The sequence below is a fragment of the Aquila chrysaetos genome, chromosome 8 (assembly GCF_900496995.4).
Source record: "Aquila chrysaetos chrysaetos chromosome 8, bAquChr1.4, whole genome shotgun sequence".
Lineage (NCBI taxonomy): Eukaryota > Metazoa > Chordata > Aves > Accipitriformes > Accipitridae > Aquila > Aquila chrysaetos.
Genome location: NC_044011.1, coordinates 31,152,459 through 31,171,105, shown reverse-complemented (window position 1 = coordinate 31,171,105; position 18,647 = coordinate 31,152,459).

Below are 18,647 nucleotides of genomic sequence, written 5' to 3'. Positions count from 1 at the left end.
AGACCACTTTACCTGCAGACAGATATGGTTCCCCCCTTACTACAGACCTCAATACTGTATTTATTAGCTTGCTTGCAAAGCTAATTTATCTTGCAACTACACTCATTGCTACATAATCAAAATTAACATAAGCAAATATAACTACTGTAGGGCTTCAACAAACAAAGGGCATACTCTTTCCCATTTTCCACCTTTTAATTACTAATATTTTATTAAAGATAAACAGAACTCTTGTCAGCAGAAGCAGTTTTCTTATATGAGTAGTAAAAGAGAGGGATCTAAGATAAGCAGACCTGAATCAATAGAATTGAAAGGTTACTGAAAGCATACATGCTCCTGTTTTTGAAAGCAAAGTCAAAATTTTAGCCAATCCACCTCACTTGGTGTCTCCTTTATTTAGAGATTCACTTAATACTAGAAGGGAGTATTTTCCTCTGTTCTTTTATTCTGCTCAGCTGTGTTTCTTATAAGAAACCGTGAACAGCAGAACAGACAAGGGCAGATGTAGGGGAGGAAGATCCAGTTGTGGTGCATTGATCAAGGGCTGAGGAAACAGTATGTTGGAAGGGAAAGGAGCAAAGCCAGGGAATACTTCTGCAGGGCTTGTCCCCTCCCTGGCTTACACAGAACTGGAACTCCAAAAGTCTGTGTTATTACCAACGTGTAATAACCTGGCTGAAGGGACCCTAGAGCCAATTTGAAGCTTCTCCAGGGAAAAATTCCCTTACTGCTCTAGTGAAACCTTCTGTGCTATAAAGGATATCTGAGGATGGAGCTTGCCCCTGTAGGCAAAGTGCTGTATTATAGAGTCAGTAACTTAGGACAGTTTACGATGGGAAGACCAGAGTGAGAAGACTTTAAAGATTGCTCATCTAGACAGTATATGCTTGTGCTTTGATTTCCCTTGTATCACTTGCCTGAAAACTGATGTAAATGTAAAATATCTTAAATAATGGTCAGATGTAGAATGTATTTTTTTACTTTTGGTGCTTTTTACTTTTTCCTGTATTTCCAGATTTCCAAGGTGCTGGAAACTTGTAGATGATACTGGATTGTGGTTTTATTTATGCGACTAAAATGGCAACTCTGTAGGTTACTGTTACTACTCTGAAATTGAGGACTCCAGGTGGGTAGAGCAGCAGCGTGATCCTACAGAGCTCTTTGGTCAAAGAGACCCTTTATGCAATATCGCTGTGGCATTTTCCCCATTTATAATACTTAGATTTAGTCTTTAGCTAATGGGTCTCATCATCAGTGATTCAATCTAAACTTCTTTGGCAAGAATTACAATGCAATTGCTAGTTTGGGATGCACTTTGCAATAAAGATAACTACGTTACTGTTACAGTATAGTTCTGGTTCTGTTACATATTTTGCGTTTCCTAGTATAGGTGAATCTTGGTTACTATCAGCACCTTTTATCTTATTGCTGTTCTGCCTCACTTTTTTTTTATTTCATGTATTTATTTTATACTCAACAGTTTAGTTATATGCCTGTAGTGTTGCCAATAGTTCCCAAATTTTTTTATTTTTTTTTATCCCTTGATATAACAATATACTTATTTTCTTGGAAGAAGTTCAGCTTCACTCCTTTATCAGGGAAAATCACTGTGAAAGAATATGACATTTTGGTGAAATTTATCTGGCCTACATACCAAGTAGGATAACATGAAGCTCAGCAGAGCAGCTCACCATATACTCAGCTCCCTTTAACTTCAAAACCAGTTCACTTTCTTTTTCTTAAAGGTGATGAACTTGCATATACATGTTGTTGGATGAGGGAACCTAGAACACAGATTAGTCTCTTGTGTAGGTCATTTATCATGTAATTGACCTGGAACAGAAATCTAAGTTTCTTCTACTAGCCACTAGTTAAACATAGAGCTAGAGTGAGGAAAGTAAATGGGATCCCTAATTGCCTTTGACAATGGTCATTGCAGGGCGCAGTATATAGAAAAGGGTTCTTTAACAATTTTCTGTCTAGAGGCTGTGAGCTGCCCTCAGCCTGCTCACTGATAGTTTGCTGATCTCTCTATTATTCCAGCAGCAGGAGTTAGCATTTCAGTAGTTGTGAGGGAAAGAATCTGCATGGAGACCACTTTGGTTACATAAACAATCCAAACCAAAGGAAGAAGTACAGAACCCTGTGTATCGTTGGAAAGAGATATAAATAATGAACAACTACATTATGGGTAAACAAATATGGATCCTTTTCCTTTTAATAGTCCATAATGTGTTAATACTCCATAATGGCAAAAGGGCCCATATGAATAGATTATAAACTTCAGATGAAATATAATGGTATGACATTAAAAATTAATTTATCCTGCTGAAAAGACAGTAAGGTCCAAGATGATTGATGGAATTTAGATAATCTAAGTTTAATTATGAGTTTTATCACAACCTTAAAATGTTACTACCTCTACTCCATGTTATTCCTTTCCTACATTGCCCACCTGACTTTTCTCAAATTACTTTTTGTGGAAGTAACTGTAGGTTTTAGTTTAGTAATACTGTTGAAAGCTGGAAGAAAAAAAAAGGGGGGGTTCTGACTCAAAATTCACAGTGCTTTGCATTTTTTAAGAGAACTAAAAATTTAACAGGAGGATTGCTATCTTAGTTGAGGGCAACTAAGACCATTTGTTCTCAAAAGAGAAAGCTACTGGGATTTTAAATGATAAGAAGTTTCAAAATATTACAAGTCAAAACACTGAAAAGGTTTTTCTTTCATGACTTCTTTTCACATTCTTACCTTGCTATTTCTACATGAGATGAGTGCTTCAGATTCCCCAGAACGCTTTTTTTTCCCAGCTAAAAAAAACCAACATTATTCCCATTCAAAAAAAAAATCAAAGAAATCACATATTTTGTCTATGTTCTTACTGTTGTCCAGTGCCATGACCCGCCTTACGTGGTTTACCATGCTACTGGTAGTTTACAAATAATTAAGGTTTGTATGGTGGGGGACTTTGGCAATTAAGAGTGAGCTTGGTGGGTGTTCTTGCTCATTTTCTTTGTTTTCAGATAAGCATTTTTAGTAGTTTATCCAAATGCAGCACTCAAAAGTAGTGGATCATCAACTTATGCTGGAAGCTGGCAATGTTGAAAAAAGTTGTTTAAGTATCTGCATCTACCCTGGTAGGGCACTTCAAGGCTGACCTATGAAAACTTTTTCTTCTACCCTGACCTTTCCCAGACAGATGATATTGGCACACATAAATAACAAACTGTGGAGATTGGCTTGGTTTTTCTTGAATAGATTGAGAGCAACAAGTCTAGTGAGTGGTACATTGAATTTTGATTTGAAACTGAAGCCCCAGGAGAGAGAAGGTTATTTGACTGCTTCAAACCTACTGAAATGCCAGCTTCCTGAAGAAGATTAATTTGATGGGGGGGGGGGGGGGGGGGGGGGGAGAATCAGGAGTCTGCTATTATAGCTTGAAGATTGAACTGAGACAGGCCTTGTCATCTGTAGCCAGCCAGGTTTCTTTCACGTTTGGATTTCACTACTTGAAAATGCTGAATTAGTCCATCTGTTCGCATTTAATTTTTCTCTCTACTGGGACTTCAGTTGGTCTTCTTGCGTGTAACTTGGGCACATTTCCAAAGTGTCTACATGTAAAGTATTCATTGCTTTCTCCTGAAATAGCAAAAATTATGCCTGTTACCCTTAGCTAACAGCCTCATAGGATACTCCATAGTACAGGGAACATCTGTCCCTAGAATGTGTGTATGCTTCATCTGTGCAATGCCTTTAATTGTGTTAGATGAATATTTTCTTAAGGAATTAACTGTAAAGTCCACACTGGGTAGTGTTGCTACCCCAAATTGTTTTAGCCACACTGAAAATGTTCATACTTTGAGTAATATTTCATTTGAATGAAGAGCAACGAGGATAATCAACTGGAGCTTGCATACACTTTAAATTAGAAGAAATTAAGTGCCTTATAGTGGATTGGATGAACCAGGGTGGGGGGGAACACCACCAAAAATCAAAACCCAAGCATTTTACAAGCAAGATTTACAAGCTTTTTAATTTATACTTACTAGAATCTATAACTCGCTGAGCATTTATTTAAAATTCTCTTAATCTGCTGACACATGAGAAATTTCCCTTAACATATAGTAGGACTGAAATGTGATACTAGTTTTAGCAACCCTAAAGTCAGGAGCTAGCTTAAACTGATTTACGCAGAGAAGTAAACACTCCCAGAGAATGATGTGCTCTACCTTAACGTAGGGTAAAATCCCCTTAAAGTGCTCACCTCTCTCCTATTATTACAAAGGGTCCTTAGATGATAAGGTTGTGCTTGATGACTAGCATAATCAAATACAGTAAGGCTGAATCCATTCTTCCCCTGACACTCTAACAAGCTTTAAAGACAAGGGCTAAAACTGAGCTGCTTTACCTCACTGCTGTCACAGTCATTATAGGAAACAGAGGTTTTGGCCAGGATTTTTTTAATTGCATGTTAAATACACACTGGTTCTCAGCACAGCAATTACAGTAGCCAGCTAGAAGGTGGCTTTGGCCCATGTCACAAGTTAAAGTCAACATCTACCCTCTTGCCAAGAAAAAAGTCAAGAGCTTGCCACGCATGTAGGCATAAGAGTGAACATTTGAATCATCTGTAATCGCAAAAGCTTCTTCATATAGCACTCCTTATTTTTATAATGAATGATTTAAAACCTTGCAAAACAATACAAGGAACTATTTCACAAAAATGGCCTCAGCTTCAAGATAAGACATGATTAGCAGTAGTGTTTAAAATCAATATGTAAGAACTAGCTCTGTTCCTGCAAGCAGTCACGGTTTCAAATTGTGGGTTAGGAAGTCGCTGCTTCTGGGACATAACGCTGTCAGGCATTGAACTTTTCTAGCTGCCACTTGGAAGTTTCTTCTGTGAACATGATAGTCTCTGCAGTGAAGGCCAAGAAACTTCAGCAATAGCCTGTTTCCCAGTCCTTGGAAAGAATATAGAATTGGTGGCAGTAGGATACAGCACAAACAGGTTCTTTAAAATATAGGTTAGTATTTTACAGCATTAAAAAAAAAATTAATCGAAGTACCTGGATACCCTGAGAGCCATGAAAGTGCTTCTGACTGAGTATACATTGCTCAACAAGAGCAATTGGTTAAGTCCCTAAAGTCACACATAGTAAAGCAGATCTCGTGCAACAGGTAGGTCATAGTGACACATACACTGTGTATCTTAGTGCCCTGGAAAAGGTACCTGAGCACACCTATGTCAGGCAGACTTGAGTGTTCAAAGTTTTATATATGTATGTATAGGCTGATGCACCTGTTAGCACAAACTTTGCTTCAATGAGAGATCAATCAGAATTTGACCTTGTGCACATATACACTATGAAAAGCAACAGATAAGTATCTCATTCCTTTAACCTCATGGGCTGTTAAATAAACTCTTAATTTCTTTATCTTTTATTCTGTCTTCCCTGTGCTCTCCACTCCCTATGAAATTCAGTCTAATGCTTCTTCCAGCCAGAAAGTGGATACTTTACAGAGATTGTAGAGAAGCAGTCAGGCACTTAAATTACCCAATAACCCCGATTCTTGTCATTACTATGGGCTTTTTCTGTCAATAGCTGGGAACATGAACCTATTTCTTTCTTGCTAGCTCTGTCTCTCCTTGAGAGTAACATTCATTCTACAGTTTGTGTTTGGCTACAGCACACTGAAAACTCACAGAGCTAGGGACTGGTTATCCTTTCCACTACCTGTCTCTCTGTGCTGGTTAACGATGACGCTGCTGTTTTTATATAAGTGGAAATTAATGGCTATGAAGACCATTGCTGTGTAAGAGGTAGCAACAGATCCCCAGGTCTAATGCCTCTTCCCAGCTGTACGCTGGATGACCTGAGCTGCTTTGCAGGCTTGCCCAGTTAAGCAGCGCTAGCAACTGTCTTGGCTGCTTTTCCTCAGAGTTAGTTCTGACTGTAGTCTGGTGCTGGTGAAACCCCCAAGCCTTTTGGGGCCTCAGTTGAATTCTCAGCTCCTAACTTGGCTTCAGGGGACAGCTCAGTCGTGGTGCAAGAACTACTCATTCCCCTATGTTTTCAGCTTATAGATCCTTATCATTCAGCAGTGTGTGCTTCTGGCCCCCCAGCCAATTGCAGTGTATCTAGCGTATCCTATTTGCAAGCAGGAACTGCTAACATTTTGGTGACTGTTAGGAACTCTACACTGTAGCAGTCCGCTTTGCAGGGACGACTCAGTTACTTGCGTGGCAACTGCTGAACTGCTTTGCATTGTCATCTGGTATACTGAGAGAGAGTAAAGCAGTGCTTTTTACCTTGGTAAGAGAGCTATGAGCTGCAGCAATTGAGCTCAGCAGCAGGGAGATTGGAGAGAAGGGAGGGGGCAGGAGTGAGTACCTCGTTACCCAGATAAGCTGTCTCCACTTGGAAATCATACTGCTGAAGTGTCTAGGCCAAGTGTTGCCGCAGTCCTGCCTTCTCTTTGAGCTGCTTCCAACCTGTTTTCAGAATTGGCTTTCTATTCACCTGATCCCTTTGCTCATAGAGTATTTTGCCATATGCCAGTCTAAGGATCCCTAGGTACGCTGTGGATAACTTTACCCTCTGTCACCTGTATGTTTTACATCTAGTCTCCCTAGGAGCAAGTAGACAGCTTGAGTAAGCTAGAACCAACACATGTTTGACCAGAGGTTCTTCCACACTTTAGGGTAAGTGTGGACATTGAGAACTGTGTGTATGTATACCTTGGCTGGCACAGAATTATTTTGCTATCAGATATGCTTCCATGGCAGGGTGACAAGGCTTATATATTGCTCACTAGGTTAACAAAAGAAGGCTAGCTTCTCTGCTTGCTTAAACAACAGCACCACTAACTGACCATGATAATTTTCACCAGTTCAGGATCTGATTGCATCCTGGTTATCAACGTAATACCAGTTCCTGTGACTGGGAGTCATCTACCTATCCTACTTTCCTCTTGGTAATTAGAATGACCTCTTGATAGAGCAATTGCTCTTTTTCTGTTTCTCTTTTCTGGGCTCAGGCAGAACCTCAAAGCCTAGGCCTCACAGGGACAGTCGCCTGCGTTTTTGGAGCTGTGCCATCAGAAGGCTCTGTGGTATGCAGTCTCCTGTACAGCCTGACTGCCTTTTGGCACTGAACCAAGACCCTCCAGAACTGACAGCTATAATAGAAGATGATGTATTACACCTACTAATTTCTGGATTACTGCACAGCAGTTTACCTATTTAAATTCTTCTATGGTATTGGGGACTGCCATGGATTTCAAACAGCTGTTTCCAACCATTGACACTTTTAGAAGTTAATAAAGCTAACTGCAAATTGACTATTGAATAGCATGAGGAACACAAGGCAGAAAATCAACTGTCACTGTTGCACAGAAGGTAGCCCTGCATCCCCTGCCCTTCAGTGTGAAGTAACAGAAGTTTGTTTTTTTTCTCTTTTCAGTGGGTTTGAATTTCTAAACTTCTCATGGGTGCCATAAACTGTAAATTGAATTTGAACTTCTTAACTCCAGATCTCCAAAGTATGCGAAGCAGAGAAGAAATCTTTTAGGCATAGAACACTTTTCTTTCCAAGCACAAAGCACTATTGAATAAGTTATGACAAGGAAGGGGAGAAAAAAATTTTTTCTTAAAACCAGAAGAAGTACTCACTAACTGGGCTTTAGCTGTGTATTGCTTCCTGCTTCTGTTGCCATGGTCAAAATGGGTCATTAGGGTTTTTTTCTGCATCTTTTTTTCTTTCTCCTGGGAAATTTTTCATTTCTCATTCTGCTTTTTTACTTACATGACATTAAACAAAGGTGTTCGTACCTTTCCCTCTTCACATAACACTGAGGAAAGCTGAATTTTGTGTACCTTTTTAAGTATTTTGGGTAGACCCTATCCTGCTCATATAAATTGCAGAGCTGTTTTGTTGCAGCTTCTGACAACCCTCAGTAGTTTGTTACCAGTGGCAATTCATTACAAACCTTGCAAGAAAAACAACCCAAACATCCCTGTGTTTGTACACCACTCAGAGCCAGGCAAAGTAACTATGAAGGAAACAAGCTCCTTGCTGGTTATTTTTTAGTTAGTAAGAATTAATGAGAGAATGGAAAAGATTATATAGGAATTTGAAGAACACATGCATCTTCTGTTCATCCTAGTTTTATACATGAACTTTAGCTGAATCAGTGCATCCATTCCTTGAAGACTGCAGGATCTTGTGGTCTATGAGAACAGTATTTCACTACAGACACAAGTTCGCTTTGCAACTTCTCCCTTTTGTGGAAAAGAGAGAAACAAGACCTGAGCTATGTCTTTTAATGGTGTTGCTGTTTTAAAAGCCAGTCCTTGAGGAAGTCTTGTCAGTATGATGAATGAGAGTTTAGAAAACAAGCATGTGCTAATCAAATGGGTGTGAGGTGGAAAACTGCTTCTTTTTACAAGGAATTGTAAGTAAAATGTCCAGTTAGGACTTACTGGATTGAAAATTTGATGAGGGATAAAGACCTAACTGCTGTGTCAAAGTGTTTTTAACTGAGTTCAGTGGTCTGACACATTTTTTGACTATCTAGCCTAATACTTGCAATGTGTTTGCAGGGGCACGAGGGAGAAGGTCACAAAAGCAAATTTTAACCTTCTAAAGGTTATGTCCCAAGGCAGTCCCTCCAGTCAGTGCAGAGAGATGCTCCAAATTCTTTAACTTAGGCTCTGTAGAGAATAATGCAGGAGAGTATCTCCCTCCCTCTCTTACCTCTCCCTTCTTCCCTGCTCTGGACAAGAGATGAAGCTTAGAGATTAGCCACCTTAGTCTAAAGCAGAGCATGGTGAACAGTCCCCAGAATATCAAACAAACAGAATTTGGAAAAAATGTGAAATCTCCATAATTAACCATGAAAAAGGTGTACTGATAATAAAGGCTTCATGCTTGCAAGTCTGATGGCTGCCTTCAGCCATAATGTGAAAGATAATTTGCAGGAGCTAATTTTCTGGCTCCTTTTCCAAAAAGGCCCATAAAAGCACCAATTGGTTTTGCTGGGAATGTGTCAAACTGCAACTGGACTGAAATCATTACTTTATTTCACACAGGCTGTCAAATAGTTTTCTCCACATTAATTCTCAGTCACCAGTGACTCTGGTTACATCTGAATTGCTGACCTGGAAAAGCTCTGAAAGTCACTGCCATGTTCCCCAGAGCCATCCAGATTCCCAGTGAGAGACAATTGCATGGGAGACCAATTAAAATAGCATCTGTGAATTAAATAAATCTATAAAAAGAATCTATTTTCTGTGCACCAAGCAGCAATGTACATGGAAATTAGCAGAGTGTTCTTAAAATAAATGCCTGATGAACAAATAAGCCTCCTGGGGGAGGAGGGTAGGAGATGAACTTTATCCTGTATAAGCTTGAAATAATGAAAGAGCAAATGAAGTCAAACAGTGCTTCACTGAGGTAGGAGCCCTGTGCACAAGCAAGGTCTCTGCTCCTACCTTCTGTGCTGCTACAGCTGTAACACTGCCACTGTGTAAATGAAAAACAGGCCTCAACAGCACAGATCGAAGGGAAGTTTGCCATTAACTGTCTGTTTTCTACTTTACAGGCTTTGTTGCAGGTTGGCAGCCCTAGAAATGGGAATGGGCAGGGACTGGCTATTTCTTGATGTGGTGAAGCAATGTGATTTGTGTGAGGCTCTCAAGGCAGAAGGAGATTGCAGATTTGTAAGCAGTAGGTGCTTCTACCCACCACCACCCCGTGAAACCTGGAGTACTTTATAATTTGCTGGCAGTCCTCAAAAATACAACTGATTGCGGAAATGCTGAGGTAGTAATTTTATTTGAATTTTGCCTGTATTGAAATTCTGTCCAAAGCAAAATGCATTTCAAAATTTTGCAAGATTTTTTTTTTTTAGGAAGAAAGAGGAGGAGACATTTTTGAAAACCTTGATTTATCACATATTTGTATTTTTCCAAATTAAACATTTTGATTTGTTTAATACTTAAAATTTTATTGTTGATGCTGCCATTTGTTCTGATTTGGGATTTTTGTGTCATAGCTTCATTTCAACTATGACTTTTTTATATAGGAAAATTAAAAAAAGTCAAAATAGCCTGAATGTCTAAAGAACTAAAACAACTTTTTAAAATGTCCCCTTTAGATACTTTTGTTATAATTTTTGTATTTTTCTCTCCAACTTGAACTGAAGCCACGTTCCAAACCTCTGTATCATTTGAGGAACAAAAATTCCTGTTACCTACACAGCACCGGAGATCTTGTCATCACTTCCAGTCAAAAGAATGATTAATGGTGTCACAACTGTTTGATAGTAGTCTAGGATGGATTAACCTCCAGTACTAAATCAAAATTGTACAGACATCTTAGGATACACAGAGGTTTTCTTTTTTCTTGTGGTGATGCCTTTTCATTGCTCCTTAGACTACAAGGACTTCTATGCATTTCCTACTTTTCATGAAAACTCATAAATGCATGTTTTTGTTCATTTAGCATAATTTTAGTGCTGCCATATTTATCATCAATAGCCTTGGGTTTTATAGTTTTGATCAACTGCTTGTATCCCAGAGGTAAGTTTTAAGTATTTTCTAACCAAAATTGATTGGCACAGAAAAAGAGAGCTTTGATAGGAAAACTAAGCCTGTTTATATTCCTTTCTTTGTTTTGTTTTGTTTTTTAACTAAAACAGGCCTGGTTTTACGTAATTAAGTTGTACAATTTGAGTTTTTGTAGCTCGTGTCAGTAATAATACAGGGGCAACAAATGTTCCATGTATCAAATAAACTTTGCATATTCTGATGCAGAACTGCAGGCATGGAAATGGACAGTTTATAATGACTGGGAAGACAGTTGGAGAACGCAGGTGTTTCTGAAGCTCCTGCCTCTCTATAGTTATTTGTCTTGCAACAGGCATTTGCCAATAAGTCCATTTTGATCGTGTTCCTTGTGACCTCTAATTTTCTTCCCTGCATTCTTGCCATTTGCCAAAGATGCTTAGCCACTGCTTGCCAAGAGAGAACAACCCCCCACAATATGGCCATGTGTGTTCTCCACCTAGAGCTAAGGCCCAAACTGGCCTGTAGCAGATTGTCCTGCTGCTTTTTGGGACCTCCAGAGCCTGCTGGGTGACAGATTTTCTAGAAGTTTGTCAGTGAACAGATTTGCCACCCACAAAAGTACAGACTGCCTCATGCATGTCAGGTTACTTAATGTCAGTTTTTTTGCTAGACAAGATAAAGGATAAATTAATAGGTTTACCTTAAAAACGTAACTTTGCAAATGTGGAAAAAATTATTTTTAAAACTACAACATGCATGTTTTTTAATGTTAGATTGCAACTGCTCTAGAGGTTCTTTTGGTTTAAGCAGCTGTCTGATTGCACTCTACAACTCTCCTGGTTTTATTGCTAAAGACAAAATTGGACAGTTCCAAGACATGGCACAGGCATCCTGTCCCTTTTCAAGCTCTTGTTTAACTCCTCTTCCCCATTGTTGGGTACTGGTTCTGGTGGTATTATTTGCTAGAAAACGTCATTTAAGTTTACAGATGTTGCTACATACTTAGACTATCATGTGGCCATTAATCTGGTAACGCTTATCCTTCTGGCATAATGTAATTTTCTCTCTGTTTTGTTGCTGCCACAGCCCAGACTCTGTGCTTCCATCAAGCTCTTTATGGTGTTCTTTAGCAAGTTCTTAACTTTAACTGACTCTGGGTCTTTTTTATGCATCAGAACCCAAAATCTTGACACCTGTTTAAGTACTGAACTGCACTCTTCAAAAGCTTTGCTTAAGATGAGTGTACCAAGCTTCTTACAGCACTGACATAGTGCTCTCTAGAGGTGTATATTGGACTTTGAAGGCTGGCAGTGGAGATAGGGTATGCTGTTGTGTTGCTCTCATGGACCTTCTGTGTGATACATTGCATCTCTTTCATTCCATCCACCTTGGATGGAATTACTCATGACAAATACAAAAATTGGATGTCTTTTTGACAGAAGATGATGATGCTTCTGACACAGTTGGGGTTAAATATAGGAGCAAAATTGTAAAAGAAGTTCTTTGCTTGCTGAATATCTGGCTTGGGTCTAAATCGCTACAACCCTGTGACTCCATTGAGTTCTGGATCAGGCCCTGTATTGTTTTCCTTCTGTATAGCTACATGGATAATACTAGTATCACCACCTTGATCATTCTTCATTTTTTCCACAAGTTGCAGAGAACTGGAAATGTTCCAGTGCCTTCCACCAAACAGTAACACATTTAACCAACCTCTTACTTGAACAGATTGTATCTATATGGAGTTTATTTGCTTTTTGCAGACATACTCTCAATTCTTTCCAGGTCTTATTAGCTATCATTTGAGAAAGGGGGGGGGGGGAAATGAAACACATTTTGATTACATGTATTGATCTTATACTTTAATCTTTGTTGCTCAGATGCAGGTATGTCTTGCATAAGCCTTAACGGTCACTGAAGATTTATGGAGCTTGAAAGGATTAACTCTGAATTCAAGCTTATGGTACTTTTTTTTTTTTTTTCCCCCCCTCCTCATTTAGGGTTTACTTTATTATTCAATGGATGGACTAAAACTAGCTCCTTCAAACAGGTTCTTAAAAGCACATGTATAGAAATATATCTACTATCCTATTTACTCAGGGGTAAAATTATATTACATTAATACTTCATAAGCAAAAACATGTTCTGTGCATAGATTACACGTTAGTGCCCTGAAAGAAAGGTAATTTTTTTCTCCAAGTCTCAGAGCAAATTAAAGTTTGTCCATACTGACTCTTTCTGACTGATAGGAAGCTTATGATCTATACCCCCCTCACCCTGCAATAAATAAACAGATATTTTTACAGTATTTGCAAAAGAGTTCTTCATAAAGGATTATATATTCTGTAGGCATTTACTACTTATCCTGCAGTATTGCTTGTTATTCCTGGCACCTCCTCCACCGCATCATCTGCTTCTGTAGAGGAAAGGAGAAAACAGCTTGTTTTGTGGAGAGCAGGGAGCAAGCCATGGGTGGGCAGGAAGAGGGGAAACATACACTCATTTTGGCCCTCCCACTCAGCCCTAGCTTTGTCCAGTCCCCCTGCATCTTTGGGATCCATAGCAAGGTTCCTTGGGTTAGAGAGATCACATGGCTACCTTTCTAGAGTCTCTAAATACATTATATTCATGGTGTGTCATTGCTTGAGCAAGAAGGATGCTGTGGTAATACAAATGACTCCTGTGCATTGAACTTCTACCACCCCAGGAGTGACTCTTTCTTTTCCTTCACTTTATTCCTAGTTCTTCTCATGGGACACAGGGATCACTCAGAATGTTCAAATAATCCATGCACAAAGTTAAAATCTAGACAGATAGATACCAGTATGGATTCAACTCTCCGGTGACACAAATACCAATGTATAGATAAGTGCTTCCAGTTGAATTTCCTGAATAGACTGTTTTTGTGAACAAACTTCCCTCTACCCATCCTTCATGGATCAATCAGTCTTCATTCTTCCTGCCAGTGGACCCACCACTTTTGTCCTCAAGTACCCATTTGTCAGGTTCTGACTAATATCAATAGAAGTGATAATTCCCCATCTCAGTTGACCACAGAGAGCAGTGGATTTCTGACTGCAATGCTCTTCTGGCTGCTGCTTCATGATTGCTTGGACTTAGACGAAGCAGTCTTAAAGGAAACCTGATCCCAACTGTTCAGAGTCTTGACACATACTTGGATATTTCCTAGAGGCCTCTGAAGGTCTCCATGTCAAAGGGAAGTTGTGATATTTGCTCAATAAAGCTCATACCTTTGGCTTTATAGCTAGATTTCAAATGTTCCTTGCTATCCTATGCCAAAGTGGCTCTAAATAAGCTTAGCAACAGCTTTCGGGTTACATGACTAAGATTTAGATGGCAAGAGTAAAGCCAGACAGAATCAAAGGAGTAGTAAGGGAAACCCTCATATACCACACTAATAAATACATTATGAGAACCTGCATAGAATCACCAATTTCATGACATTTTCCCATTTTGGTTTCCCCTTTTTTGCCTTCAAAAAGGAACTCGATTTAACTGAACACCCATACCCATGAATGTGCAGTGCACTTGGCATCTGATCACCATCAGTTGCTGTCCACTTTGCTATCTTCTAGCATTACTTTCAGCTTACCTGGATTAAGGTGAACTCAGTCACCTCCATCCATCCTGTGATGCTGTAATGATACCAGATTGTTTATGCTATTGCGCTAGCTTGGTCTCAAGTAGTATTTTTTACCCTGACTACAGTGCTGCTCAGATTTCCTCTCTAATACCCCCCAGTGTATGCTGAACAGGGAAGGGAACAATCCTAACTAACCCCTACCAGAAAAACAAGCATAACAGCCCCAGAGGAAGGAAGGCTACAGCTAATAAGTCTTTGCTGTTCCAGTCAGCTGGCCAGCATTTCCAAAGACTGCATTCCTAGTCTTTGTAAGATCTGCAATTAAGTTGGCCATGGATTCGGAATAGAAACTAAGCTTCAGGAAATCTGAAAAAAAACAAGAGGTGATCTGTCATGGTCTTTACTGTACTTCTTCCCTAAATATTAGGTTCTTGGCACACTAATCAAGCAGTATTAAGCAAAATCCATCGTAGGTGACTTGCTGAGCTAGAGCTATACTCCGTTGTTTTCCATAATAGTCAGCACTGTGCTTCCAGAAGGCGGCACCAATTACTGTCCAATGGACAATATAATACACTTACCATATTGATCTTCATAAGGCAGGAAGGATAAAGCTTTCATTCTGATGTATTAAAAATGCACAGACTTACAGAAATTCAGTGCCAAGTAAGAGCCTGACTAAGCAGAAAATGGCCACATGGCTTGGGCCCTTCTGACTTAAGGGACTGGCTGTTCTGAGGTGTTTTCACGGCAGCTGTAATTATCAAAGTGTTGATCAGAATAAAACATCTTAAACTAGAGGCATTTACTTGTAGAAGCCATCAGCAAGAAACATCATTAAGTCCTGATTTCTTTCCTAAGTTGGACCATAAAATTTTCCCTCTAGAAGGACTGCTGCATGGACCAGAGTCCTCAGGTGCTTGTTGTAGAGCTTTATCAAGTATTCATTTATGTTAATACTTCTCTTAGGTAGTGGGCATCCTAGTGTAGGGGAAGATCAGTGATGCTTCTGATGTGAATGAAAACTGTGCCTTTCAGAAAGGGGAAGGACATTCACAGGTGCGGACGCTCCCCAAAAAGGCGTGAGAACTTCTGCCCTGTGGTGTCACAGCAGGATTCAGGATTACTCCAGCTCTCATTCAACTGGTGAAGAATGCATGAACACAGATACTCGTGCTGGTACTATTAAAAAGGTGATTCCCCTTAACCTGCATTAGCATTCTAGCACAACTCTCTGTGTGTGTACTGTTTATTAGCTCTATCTACTATTGCTTCAATAGTTCTCTTGGATATGCATCCAGTCTTTTACAGCTTGCTTGTGGTCATGACACTATTACAGAGCCTTTTATGTGTTCAGGAATTTAAGCAAATGTGACTGGTATGAATGAACTTTCCAGTTTAACAGAAGCCTTGTTAGTTTGGCTTTTCAGTTTTCATTAGCTGATCCAGCAATGGAACTTGGTTCCACATGCCTGTGTTGGACACAATAGCCCAGCCATCATCAGAGAAGTACTTTTTTTATGTAGAGAAGTAGGTTAAGATATGCACTTGTTGATGGACAGCTATGGGGCTTGATTAATTAGTTTCCATACCGTCCTCTATCTCTCTTTCCAGAAATAAATTTTACAATATAAGCTAAAATACCCCAAAATAACGGAGGAAACACTGAAAAATGGAGGGAAAGAGAAAATCTTTTGCTCTCAAAACTTGTGCTGTGTCAGGTGGACTGTTGTGAGAAATGTATGTGCCAATTAAGAAGTACTGGAATGTTTTACTGCCCGAAGAAAAATGCTTTTAATTAGCATTTCTCTCCAGTATATTTTGAAAAGGGCATATTTAAATATTCCAAAAGATTCATATAGCTAAGTGCCTGGAGCCCTGACATGTTTAGAACTGATACTATAATCACATACAATTTAATCTTTTTCATTCCAAGTTATTGTTAAGGGATGTCATACTTGTAAAGCCAGCAAGGTATATGCCTGTTGTGGCCCAGGGGGGATGGAAAGAAAGAAATTTAGATTTCATATATAATATGTATATATTTTTACATTATATTATTATATATGTATATGAAAGAAATACGTAAAAGATTTAGCAGGAACAATAGGAAGCTGACAGTCACCAAGGTGTGATGAAAGTAAAAGATACTAATACTTGTTTGCCAGAGGTTGGAGTTACAATAATGGGTGTGGATATCTTAGCAGCAGTTAGAAAATTCCAGTTTCAATGCTATGCATTCCTGTCAAAATTGTTGGAACATACAGGCTTGCTAATAACATTTTTAATCTTTGTGGTTCCTTGTTGGTTTGGGACTTCCAATCAGTGATCACTTTTCTCTAACTCTGTTTTTCAACATCTGGTTTTTTCAGTTTAAATCCTTGCATGATATACAGCTTGTTCCTCATCAGCTTGTCCTCAGAACTGGCATGAAAACCAGTTAATTTGTTGTTCTGTCTAAATAAGTAACAGGGAATACAAAAATACGTAAAGCTTCCTTAATATTGTTTGGTATGAGCAGATTTTAAACCAAAACAAAATAACCCTACCAAATCTACAAACACTATTAATACTGTATCATTGCTTTTGATGGCTCTACATCTCAACCCTTAGTTGCTCTTCTAAGCACTTTTCCATGTAGGCTTAATTTCTATGTGCAATCTGCAGCATTAACCTGAAAAAATCTTGCAGTCTTTCTTGCAAAATTATGTTTGTGTGATTGTGCCGGTCACCAGAAACCCTGCCTCCCATTTCACTTCACTGTATTTCTTCTTCCCCACACCTTTGTGATAGTTTTAAGTAGCAGAAGGTTTTCTGTCTAGGACTCTAGACATCTACCTAATGCAGAGGTAGATGTCCACTCTCAAATCACAAACGTTTTTGCAACAAAAAATGTACAAGTAGCTAGAATTGAATATATATAAATATATATAGAAATGCCCTGCTTTCCAACACAAAGGCATTTCATTTATTTGCCTTCTTTAATAGAAATGTTGTGCCTAGGCAAGATAATTTTTGTGTTTGTTTGTTTAACTTCTGGCTGTTGCCAGGGATTTTTTTTCAATACCCATTATGTTTGTGTTCAGATTGTATAATATTTCTTTTTGCATTAGGCTGTTCAATTGTGGCAGGCACACAACAGCAATACAGGATAACAGTAAAGAGATTTTTACATTGTGGGTAAAATATATGAAAAGAAATATTATTTTTCATTTTAGCAGCCTTTTATTATGCCAGAAGTTTCCTCCAGGGAATAGACAAAGGAGATCCTCACAGTCTACTGCAGTGCGTATTAGCTGGTTTGGTTCATCTTTCGTTTTGAACTGACTGTGGATGCAAATTGAAACCCTTCCAAACAGCCTGAAATCTTTCAAGCCTTCCAAGACCTGAGCCTCCATCTGCAACTAATTTTGCAGATCATTCATCTCTTGCCTTCAGAGAAGATATGGGTGCAAATTATAATCGTACTAAGCTATGTCAAACTTTTGAGATGTTCAGCTGAATGCAAATTTGCATCTGTTTTCTTTACAACAGACTGAACCAAAACTTTAATGCTTAATCCCCTGAGCTTTTAGAGCACTGGGTGCTCTGTAGTTGTGAAAATGAGGCCAGTCATTTCTGTGCTTATCCATGACTTTTGGCGTCTACACTGAGTGCCAAGTCAATCACAGTCAGAATTTGTCAAAGGGTACAGCATTTGCTAACACAGTGATGTGCCAAGTGTCACGAGTCCCACAATTGAATTGCATGTTACAATGCAAAAGAGCATTTCAACAGATGCCCAGATTACAACAAGAACTGCAATTCAGCCTGGCTGAATAATGCTGACCCTGTTCTCTATGAGTTAGATGGTAAATCTTTATCTCACATTGGGGAACAGACAGTTGCTCAACTGGACCCAGAGAAAGTGCCTTCCTATGAGGAGGAAAAAGGTGTTTGCAGCCTGGTGTGTGGTACACTGCCTTTCCTAACCCTGCCTTTCTACCACCTTTACAGTTTCCCCTTTGGTATCTAGTGTAAATGCTGCCCCTTTCTTGTGTGTGCTTGCAAACATAGGCTAGGCAAGAATACCAGAATAATGCTAACTCATTTTTAATGCCAAGTCTGGGGTCCATGTCTGCACTCTTAAGCAGGGTGAATCTCCACTGATTTACTTCAATGTTAAGAGTACCTGGTCAGACCTTTAAAAATGTCATTTTGGTTTTCAGTCTTTATTTTTATCTCTTTCTTGTGTCAACACCAAAGAAGATCTCAACTCTTACCTCTTCCTTTCATTGCTGTTTCTTGCAGATGCTTTTCTCTGCTTTGGAGCTGCTGCTCTTTCCCACAAACTGTTCTCTCTGCTAAGATCTGTTGTGGACTGGCTCTCAGGGGATGGGTTCACATGGGTCACCACCCTGACCTCCACCAGGATATGGCCTAGTCCACCTGGCATCTCTTTCTGATTCCAGTAAAGTTGATGGTGGGTCA